We start from the raw sequence: 11070 nt of genomic DNA, 5'->3' as shown, positions 1-11070 counted from the left end.
TGCTGAACCACCGGGACATCGGGTTTGTAAATGCGAACTGTGCGGAGGTGTTGGGCGAAGCGATTGCCAAGCCTGGGCTTGGTCTCACTGATGTAGATCAGTTGACACCCAGAGCAGCGGCTGCAATAGATGAGGTTGGAGGAGGTGCAGGTGAACCTCTGCCTCACCAGGAAAGACTGCCTGGGTCCTTGGATGGAGTCGAGGGGGGTGGGGGGGTAAAGCATTTCCTGCGGTTGCAAGGGAAAGTATCAGGGGAGGGGTGGTTTGGGTGGGAAGGGACAAATTGACCAGGGAGTTACGGAGGAAGCGGTCTCTGCAGGAAGCAGACAGGGGAGGAGATGCGAAGATGTGGGCAGTGGTGGGATCCCAATTGGAGGTGGTGAAAATATCAGAGGATTATCTGTTGTATGTGACGGCTGGTGGGGTGGAAGGTGAGGACAAGGGGGACTCTGACTTGTTACGAGTGGGGGGATGGGGAGTGAGAGCGGAGCTATGGGATATAGAAGAGACCACGGTGAGAGCCTCATCTATAGCCGAAGAGAGGAACCCCCGTTCCCTAAAGAATGAGGACATCTCCGATGCACTGGTGTGGAACACCTCATCCTGGGTGCAGATGTGGTGTAGACGGAGGAATTGGGAGTAAGGGATAGAGTCCTTACAGGAAGCAGTGTGGGAAGAAGTGTAGTCCAGATAGCCATGGGAGTCAGTGGGCTTGTAGTAGATGTTGGTCAGTAGTCTGTTACCTGCGATGGAAATAGTGAGGTCAAGAAAGGGTAGGGAGATGTCGGAGATGGTCCAGGTGAATTTGAGTGCCAGATGGAAGCCAGTGGTGAAATGGATGAAGTCAATACTTTTCCCTGTGTGAGTTATAGGGACCATCCCTCATAGACAGCAACATGCTAAATCAGACACTCAATGATAGTAAACTGCTCTACAAATGACTGCAAGAACTGTGTGGACACCTCTCGACTTAATGAACATTAGTCCAAGTCTTTTTACTGTAAGTTATCAACATGATGACAAGGTTAAACTGTGTAAGTTAAATCTACAACCTACTAGATCAGCAGTTAACTTTTACACAGAATGCTGTCACTTGATACATGTACTCCTACAAACTTTTCATGGTATTTAATTTACTTTAGTTTAGTTTAATTTAGAGATACTGCGCGGAAACAGGCTCTTCGGCCCACCGAGTCCACACCGTCCAGCAATCCCCGCACATTAACACTATCCTACACACACTAGGGACAATTTTACAAGCCAATTAACCTAGAAAGCTGTACGTCTCTGATATGTGGGAGGAAACAAAAGATCTCGTAGAAATCCCAGGTGCTCACAGGAAGAACGTACAAACTCCGTACAGACAAGCACCCATGGTCAGGATCAATCCCGGGTCAATAGCTCTGTAAGGCAGCAACTCTAACGCTGTGCCACCATGCCACCTTTTGTACAGACAATTATTGTTTTTTTACTATTTAGGTATTGATGTGTGTATTTGTTCAGTATTGGGACAGAACCAATGTGACATGACCATGAGGTATTCAGGCATGAGGGGCCAAAATTCAGGGGAAATGCTGAGCATGTGGACACAGACGTGACATTGGGCAAATGTGCACTCCTATCAGTTCCCTGAGAGGCTCATGAAAACTCACACTGGTGAGATCAGGATAAGATAAATAATGATCAATAGATTGCAGATTGTTACTTCCTGGCTATAAGGTGGAAAACTTTGTTCAAAACCAGTGTACATCGTGATGTCGCTTTATGTCAGCTCTTCCTATCATTGTGAAGCAGAATTCACCAAGTGTGTAGGAAGGAATGGCAGATGCTGGTTCACACCGAAGATAGACACAAAATGCTGGAGTAACTCAGCGGGCCAGGCAGCATCTCTGGAGAGAAGGAATAGGTGATGTTTAGGGTCGAGACCCTAGGTTTCACTGTTTTTATAACTTATTATCATCTTCTCCACAGAGCCAGCACATCCTTCCTCAGATCTGGTGTCCAAAATTGCTCACAATACTCCAAATGCGGGCTCAGCATAACATCCCTGTTTTTGTGTTCTAATCCTCTTGAAATAGTTCAAGTTCAAGTTAGTTTATTGTCATGTGTCCCTGTATAGGACAATGAAATTCTTGCTTTGCTTAAGCACAATGAAATAAATGCATTCATGAAAGAAATGCTTCATTTCTACCGATTCAACTTGCAAATTAACTTTTTGGAATCCTGCACCAGCACTCCCAAGTCCCTCTGCACTCCGATTTCTGGATGCTCCCCACATTTAGAAAATAGTCTATGCCTTTATTCCAATAACCAAAATGCATGACAACACTATATTCCATCTGCCACTTCTCTGCCCACTCTCCCAACCTGTCCAAGTCCTTATAACCATATAACCATATAACAATTACAGCACAGAAACAGGCCATCTCGGCCCTTCTAGTCCGTGCCGAACACCAAAGGGCCTGGCCCACGAGCATGTGACTGCATGCGGCTAGAGCGACCTAACGTGGTCGCTTGAGCCGTAAGGCCTCGCGGGGCCAGTCCCACTTCGATCACCGGAGCCGTATGGAGTTGTGCGGGGCTGGTCCCGACATCGCGCGGGGCTCCGAAAAACTGACAGTCCAAAAATTCCGCGCGACAACGGCCTGTCGGCCCGCAGCCGCATTGAGGCCGTACACAGCGCCTCGATGGGCGTACGCAGCATCTCGATGCGGTACGCAGCGTCTTGACGCCGTACGCAGCATCTTGATGGAGTACGCCGAGCGCATGGCATTGCGCGATGACGTCACCGCCCAGCGTGCCGTTGCGTGATGACGTAACCGCCCGACGCCATGCGACGTCCAAATTCTGTCGGCCCGCCTCCTGCTCAGCTGATTGGTGAGTATGATGTCGGGACCAGCCCTGCACAACTCCAGACGGCTTCGCAGTTGGAAGTGGGACTAGCCCCGTGAGGCCGTACGCCTTAAGCCACCACGTTTGGTTGCGCTAGACGCATGCAATCGCATGCTGGTGGGACAGGCCCTTTACTCTCACCTAGTCCCATCTACCTGCACTCAGCCCATAACCCTCCATTCCTTTCCCATCCATATACCTATCCAATTTATTTTTAAATGATAAAATCGAACCTGCCTCCACTACTTCCACTGGAAGCTCATTCCGCACAGCTACCACTCTCTGAGTAAAGAAGTTCCCCCTCATGTTACCCCTTCTGCAGAGTCCCTGTTTTCTCTGCGCTGACTGCCCTTCCACCTATTTTCGTATCATCTGCAAACTTGGCCACAGAGCCTTCAAACCCCTCATCCAAATCATTAATATACAATGTGAAGAGTAGCGGCCCCAGCACCAACCCATGCGGAACTCCGCTAGTCACTGGCTGCCAACCAGAAAAAGCCCCCTTTATTGCCACTCTTTGTCTTCTGCCATCCAGCCAACCTGCTACACATGCTAGTATCTGCCCTTTGATACCATGGGCTCTCATCTACCTTAACAGCCTCCCGTGTGGCACTTTATCAAAGGCATTCTGTAAATCTAGATAAACAACATTTACTCACTCTCCTCTGTCTGTCCTGCTATTTACCTCTTCAAAGAATTCCAGCAGGTTCGTCAGGCAAGATTTCCCCTTCACAAAACCATTCTGACTTTTGGCCAATTTTATCATGAACTTCTAAGTACAACCTCATCCTTTGTAATGGTCTAAAATCTTACCAACCACCGAAGTCAGGCTACCCGGCCTATAGTTCCCACGATTCTCCTTTGCTCCCTTCTTGAACAGCGGGGTAATATTGACAATTTTCCATTCGTCTGGAACCGCTTCTGGCTAATAATTCTTGAAATATCCCTATCAATTCCTCCACAATCTCTAAACCCTCCTCTTTCAGAACCCTAACGTACAGTCCATCCAGACCAGGTGACTTATCCACCTTCAGCCTTTTCAGCTTCCCAAGCACCTTCTCCCTAGTAATAGCCACTCCACTAACTTCCACCCCCTGACTCTCTTGAATTTCAAGCATGTTGCTGGTGTCTTCCACTCTGCTAAAAAAGTTATTCAATACCTTTACCACTTTTTTATTCCACATTATCACTTAGCAGCAGGGCTACCCTACCCCCTCTGCCCAACTGTCTGTCTTTCCGATAGGACGTGTATCCTTGGATATTCAGCTCCCAGCTCTGATCTTGCAGCCATGTCTCTGTAATGCCCACATCCTACCCACCAATTTCTAACTGTGTGTTGGATACTTCATCTATGTGCTGGACACAGGACATCAGGGTCAACCAAGGTGTCGACGCCCAGGAATTTGAAGCTGCTACCACTCTCCATGTAGATCCATCAATGAAAACTGAGACATATGTCACCCAATTTCATATTATGCGGCTGTAATTTTACATTGCAAAGACGAGAACATAGAACAGTACAGCATAGGAATGGGTCCTTCGGCCCACAATGATGCCAAGTTAAACTGATCTCAGCTACCTGTACATGATCGGTATCGCTCTATTCCCTGCACTTCCATGTGCCTATCTAAAAGCCTCTTAAATGCCACTATTGTAGCTGCCTCCACCATCACCCCAACAATGCATTCCAGGCCCCACCTGTGTAAAAACGTATCCCGCATATCTCCATTAAACTTTCCCCTCTCACCTTATACCTATGCCCTCTAGTGTTGGATATTTCCACCCTGGGAAAAAGGTTCTGACTGTGGACGCTATCTGTATCTCTCATAATTTTACATGCTTCCATCAAGTCTCCCCTCAACCTCCGACGTTCCAGAGAAAATCCAAGTCTATCCTACCTCTCCCTGTAGCTGAAATCCCCTAATCAAGGCAGCATTCTGGTAAACCTCCTCTGCACAACTCTCCCAAGTCCCCGCATCTTCCCTGCAATGGGGCGAATTGGACTGTACACAATTCTCTGGACGTAGCCTCACCAAAGTTAGAGCTGCATCAGGACTTCCTGACATATATTCAATGCCCCTAGCAATGAAGGCAAGCATACCATATTGTTTCTTCACCGCTATCTACTTATGCTGCCACCTATAGTGCGCTATCAACTTGGGCTCCAAGATCCCTCTGCACATCCTTCTGTTAAAGGTCTTGCCATTAACTGCATACTCTCTCCTTATATTTAACCTCCCAAAGTGAAACACCTCATATTTGCTCGAGTTAAAATCCATAATTGATTATTTATTTAAATCAAGGACTTCTTGCTGAAATGGTTTATTAAGATGAAGAATATATATTTATTTTGATATTACATTCATTTCATAACTTTCCCACTGTATTTTACATTGTTAATTTATTTCCATGTATTTATCTCCTGCAATGTTATCATTCATATTTTGTGTGTCACTGCAACATATTTGCTACTACTTCGGAAGTGGAAAGTGTGATTTATTTTATTACAATCCGTGGTTTGACATATCGATCCGGTTATTGCAGTGAGCAAGGAGGACAAAGATTAATGAAAGGAACAGAAGCGCTTGTCACAAGTACGACAAGCTGAGAATTCTTCAGCACCAGGATAAAGAACTACCAGTAAGCAGGTGCTGAGAGGCAGGTTAACATGTGACCATTTTTTTGAAGGCCTCGCATATCTAACGGCTTCGCACATTTCACGACCTAATTCATGACCTTTTTTACTCGTGGACATTTTTCATCAGGCTAGAAAAGCTCCCCGACCCACTTGATGCCACGAGTACCTACGACTAGCATCACGACCTACCTACGTTCTCCTACGACCTTGTGACGGCCATACTGCGAGTATGAGTCAAGGGCAAACTCGGCAGAGGTCGTGAATTAGGTCGTGAAGGTGGGACAGGCCCTTTTGTAATCTCAACAGCCTTTGCACGGCACTACCAAGAAGCAAGAACTTCATTGGAATGGTTTCTGCTGCAAAAACTGAAGGCAGAGTGAGAAGAGGCATCTTGTCACAAGTAAGAATCTCTGCTTTTTAAAAGAAAAAGGTTTAAAATAATTGTCGTGAAGAAGTTGCGGAGTGGCTCTTGCAGTGTTGCTAATTGTGGAGGCAGGACATTATAGCATGAAGCTGGCATTCGATAGGCTAAGCTAGAGAGTGTTTGTAGTAAATAGTGGAACAACTTGTTGGGGGCGGCTGTGTTGAGGTGAGGTACTGTGTGGAGGAAAAGTGTATCTTGAGGCTTTGGATCCAGAGGCTTCAGCGAGAAGGGGTGAGGAGAGAGGAGCGGACCTGTCAGACCCAGAGCCGCAGCAAGTAGGAAGTATAAAGAAGTGAGTGATACACAAAGGAGACATGCAGGATCATGCAATGTGCTGCAGCTGCATGATGTGGCAGCTGGTGGACCCCTTGGTGAATGCTGGTGACCACACCTGCAGTAAATGCTGGTTGATTGAGGAACTCAGACAGAACTTCCGGGAATAATTCGGAAGATGCAGGATCTTTTCAGAGTGAGGAGACAAGGGAAGTCAAAGACAGCATAGAACTAACTGAGAAGGTGTATAACATTGCAAAGATTAGTGGGAAGCCAGAGGATTGGGAAGCTTTTAAAGAACAACAGAAGATAATTAAAAAGGCAATAAAGGGAGAAAAGATGAAATACGAAGGTTAGCTAGCCAATAATATAAAGGTGGATAGCAAGAGTTTCTTCAGTTATGTAAAGAGTAAGAAAGAGGCAAGAGTAGACATTGGACGACTGGAAAATGATGCAGGAGAAGTGATAATGGGAAATTAAAAAATGGTAAAGGAATGAAATAACTTTTTTAGCAGATTGGAAGACACCAGCAATGTGCCTGAAATTCCAGAGGATCAGGGGTGGAAGTTAGTGGAGTGGCTACTACTAGTGAGAAGCTGAAAGGGCTGAAGGTGGATAAGTCACCTGGGCCGGATGGACTGCACCCTAGGGTTCTGAAAGAGGTGGCTTTAGAGATTGTGTGATATGTATCTTCTCCTTATTTCATCTTACTTTTTACAGGACATAAAATACCTGTCCACCCAAATGTGGCCGGAAAGATTCCAAATACATTTCAATGACTGTAGTGGGGTGCCGCAAGGCTCGGTGCTGGGACCCCAGTTATTTACAATATATATCAATGATTTAAACAAAGGAATTAAATGTAACATCTCCAAGTTTGCAGATGACACAAAGCTGCTGTGGTAGTGTGAACTGTGAGGAGGATGCTATGATGCTGCAGGGTGACTTGGACAGGTTGGGTGAGTGGGCAGATGCATGGCAGATGCAGTTTAATGTGAACAAATGTTAGGTTATCCACTTTGGTGGCAAGAAAAGGAAGGCACATTATTATCTGAATGGTGTCAGTTTAGGAAAAGGGGAGGTGCAACGAGACCTGGGTATCCTTGTACATCAGTCACTGAAAGTCAGCCTGCAGGTACAGCAGACAGTGAAGAAAGCAAATGGCATGTTGGCCTTCATAGCGAGAGGATTTGAGTTTAGGAGCAAGGAGGTCCTACTGCAGTTGTACATTGCCCCGGTGAGACCACACCTGGAGTATTCTGTACAGTTTTGATCTCCACATTTCAGGAAGGACATTCTTGCTATTGAGGGAGTACAGCATAGGTTCACCAGGTTGACTCCCGGGATGGCGAGACTGACATACTGTATGATGAAAGAATGGGTCGTCTGGGCTTGTATTCACTGGAATTTTGAAGGATGATGGGGATCTTATCAAAACATATAAAATTCTTAAGGGATTGGACAGAAAAAATATTCCTGATGTTGGGGGAGTCCAGAATCAGGGGTCACAGTTTACAAATAAGGGGCAGGCCATTTAGGACTGAGATGAGGAAGACATTTTTCACTGAGAGAATTGTGAATCTGTGGAATTCTCCGCCACAGAAGGCAGTGGAGGCCAATTCACTGGATGTTTTCAAAAGAGAGTTTAGATTTAGCTCTTAGGGCTAATGGAATCAAGGGATATGGGGGAAAAAGCAGGAACGGGGTACTGATTTTGGATGATCAGCCATGATCATATTGAATGGCGGTGCAGGCTCGAATGGCCTACTCCTGCACCTTTTTCTATATTTCTATGTTTACCCACAAAGCAATCCTCACCTCCCAAGTTCGACCACCTCATGCCTTTCCTATTCACCTCCCATCTAATAATAATAATAATAATATCTATTATTGTCATTGCACATAAGCGCAACGAGATTTGGTATGCAGCTTCCAACCGATGTCATAACATAAATAACTAATTAAAATTTGGATTTAGGCATTGATATCCCGATAACATGGATTGTAAAAAGAACAGTAAAACAGTCAAAACTGTTCAACAGACTAAAGTGCATATAATAATAATAATAATAATAATAATAATAATAATAATAATACATTTTATTTATTGGGCGCTTTCAGACATCTCAAGGACACCTTACATAGATTAACAGGAATATAAACATATAATCAGAATAAAATATATAATAAAGACATCACAGAAACACAAATTAAAAACAGAATTCAGTCGAAAAACAAAAAATCAAAAACACAATGTGAAGATGCATCTGTGCGACGTGACCATCCGAGGGAGACAGTCCAGGGGGGATGGGGGGCACTCAGCAGGGCCGGTTCAGAGCCGCTATAGCTCTGGGAATGAAGCTAGGTAATCTGTTTATTCTCTAAATGTATTATATTTACCATTTAAAAGATAACTATAATAATGAATCCAGCTGCCTGGCTATCTCTCTATTTTGCATCCTTTTACCTCTCCCACAAAATGTTTAAAAATAAATATTCATACAAATAAATTGGAGTTTAGCATGCATAATGGATTGCTTAATCAAATAAATAAATCTCATAAAAGATTCGATTCAGAAAGTGGCCTATCGTTAGGAAATAACTAGTTTAATTTAGTTTAGAGATATAGCGTGGAAACAGGCCCTTCGACCCACCGAGTCCACACCGACCAGTGATCACCCCGTACATTAGTTCTATTGTACACACTAGGGACAATTTATTGAAGCCTGCAAACCTGCACCTCTTTGGAGTGTGGGAGGAAACCAGAGCACCCGGAGAAAACCCATGCAGGTCACAGGGAGAACGTACAAACTCCATACAGACAGCACCTGTAGTCAGGATTGAACCTGGATGTCTGGCGCTGTAAGGCTGCAACTCTACCGCTGCGCCACCATACCACATTTATACATTTATAGTTTATACATATACATAGAAGGACTGGAATTTCCAGCCCAGCAAATGCATTCTGCAAAAGCATGGATCTAATCTTCATGCAGCTGATGTTGATTATTCATTTTCCTCACAACTCAATTACTAATGGTGAGGCAACACTGGATTGTGATGCACAACTGGCTTTACACTAAAATAATCCTCACAATGAACACTGCCAAAAACACTTATTACTCTGATCAATAGGATCTTTAATCAAGGTCCGTATTTACTTTGAATCATCAGTGTTGGGTGTACATTGGTACCTAACAATCACCCATCATTAATGATTCATGACATGAAATCTTTGAAAAATATTAATTAGTTACTTAAAATGAGGCTCAGTTTGAATATGGTATTATAATTTGAAAGCTGCATATTGATGTTATTTGAAAATTGTAAACAGTCAAATATTAAATAATTTGAGGGGAAAAAATTGAAGAAAAGTCGTACTATTTGAATGTGGTGAATAAAATATTATTTTTGGTCATGATATATATTTATTCTGCTCTTCCTACTTTATAAGGCATAAGGGCTGATTCTAGCTTGGTTTGGTTTGGTTTAGTTTAGAGAAACAGAATGGAAACAGGCCCTTCGGCCCACCGGGTCCACGCCGACCAGCGATCCCCGCACACTAATGCTATCCTACACACACTAGGGACAATTTATACACATACCAAGCCAATTAACTTACAAACCTGTACGTCTTTGGAGTGTGGGAGGAAACCGATGATCTCAGAGACAACCCACGCGGTCACGGGGAGAACGTTCAAACTCCGTACAGACAGCACCCGTAGTCGGGATCGAACACAGGTCTCTGGCAGTGTCAGCGCTGTAAGGCAGCAACTCTACCTCTGCGCCATGGTGCACCTAATGGCTTATTTCTGTGCTGTATTGTGTTATGTAACTACATCTAATAGTTTTATGAGTATCTCAGAATGAGGCCACCATTCAATTGTGAACAAGACTAAATTTGGTGCTTTGTATTTTTTGTGTTCTGGTACAGATGTTGGATTAAGCAAGATTGTACATAAAATGATGAGAGGGGTGGTTAGGGTAGACAGTCAAAACATTTTTCCCAGGAGGGATAAATCAAATACTAGAGGGCATAGCTTTAAGGTGAGAGGGACAAAGTTTAAAGAAGATGTGTATGGCAACGTTTTTACACGGTCGGTGAATGCCTGGAATGTGCTGTTGGGGTTGGTGGTTGAGGCAGCTAGCATAATGGTAGTTAAGATATTTTTAGATTGGCACATGGGTCTGCAGGGAATGGAGGGATATGTGGATTATGTGCAGGTAGGTAGGACTTGGCATCATGTTCGGCACAGACATTGTGGGACGAATGGCCTGATCTAGTGGTGTGCTGTTCTAAGTTCTATATTCTATTTAACAGTGTACACAAATAACCAGCAATGATTCAGGGCTTTTATCCCATTAGATTGTCCTGGAATCAAACTGAGGTTTTTGCAATTAACAGGGGTAATATTTTGGTCCATTCTGCCACCTCAGCTTTAACTTGACCTCCTGCTTAATCGATTTATTGAAAAAGTTAGACCTCAAAAGCTGGCGTAACTCAGCAGGACAGGCAGCATCTCTAGAGAGATGGAATGGGTGATGTTTCGGGTCGAGACCATTCTTCAGACTGGTTAGGGATAAGGGAAATGAGAGATATAGGCAATGGCATGGAGAGCTAAAGAACAATGAATGAAAGATATGCAAAAAAAGTAAAGATGATAAAGGAAACAGGCCTTTGTAAGCTGTTTGTTCGATGAAAATGCAAAGCTAGTGTGATGGGTGGGGGAGGGATAGAGAGAGAGGGAATGCCGGGGATACCTGAAGTTACATGTGAAGAATTTAAATGTGTTATGGATGAAGAGGAATTTTTTGATAGACTATATTTAGATTTCTAGGATAC

The 11070-nt window shown here is 44.1% G+C and overlaps 1 long non-coding RNA gene across 1 annotated transcript; it reads left to right on the top strand.

The window, feature by feature from the left end:
- Window positions 1–1770: 1770 nt before the first annotated feature.
- LOC116984235 lies at window positions 1771–9932 on the top strand. Its single transcript, XR_004414940.1, has 3 exons — window positions 1771–1806; window positions 7182–7186; window positions 9920–9932. It is a non-coding gene; the product is annotated as an uncharacterized LOC116984235 (long non-coding RNA).
- Window positions 9933–11070: the final 1138 nt, after the last annotated feature.

Source organism: Amblyraja radiata, chromosome 19 (assembly GCF_010909765.2).
Source record: "Amblyraja radiata isolate CabotCenter1 chromosome 19, sAmbRad1.1.pri, whole genome shotgun sequence".
NCBI classification, from domain to species: Eukaryota; Metazoa; Chordata; class Chondrichthyes; order Rajiformes; family Rajidae; genus Amblyraja; species Amblyraja radiata.
The sequence above is the reverse complement of the archived record's forward strand: the minus strand, read 5'-3'. Positions and strand labels throughout refer to the sequence as shown.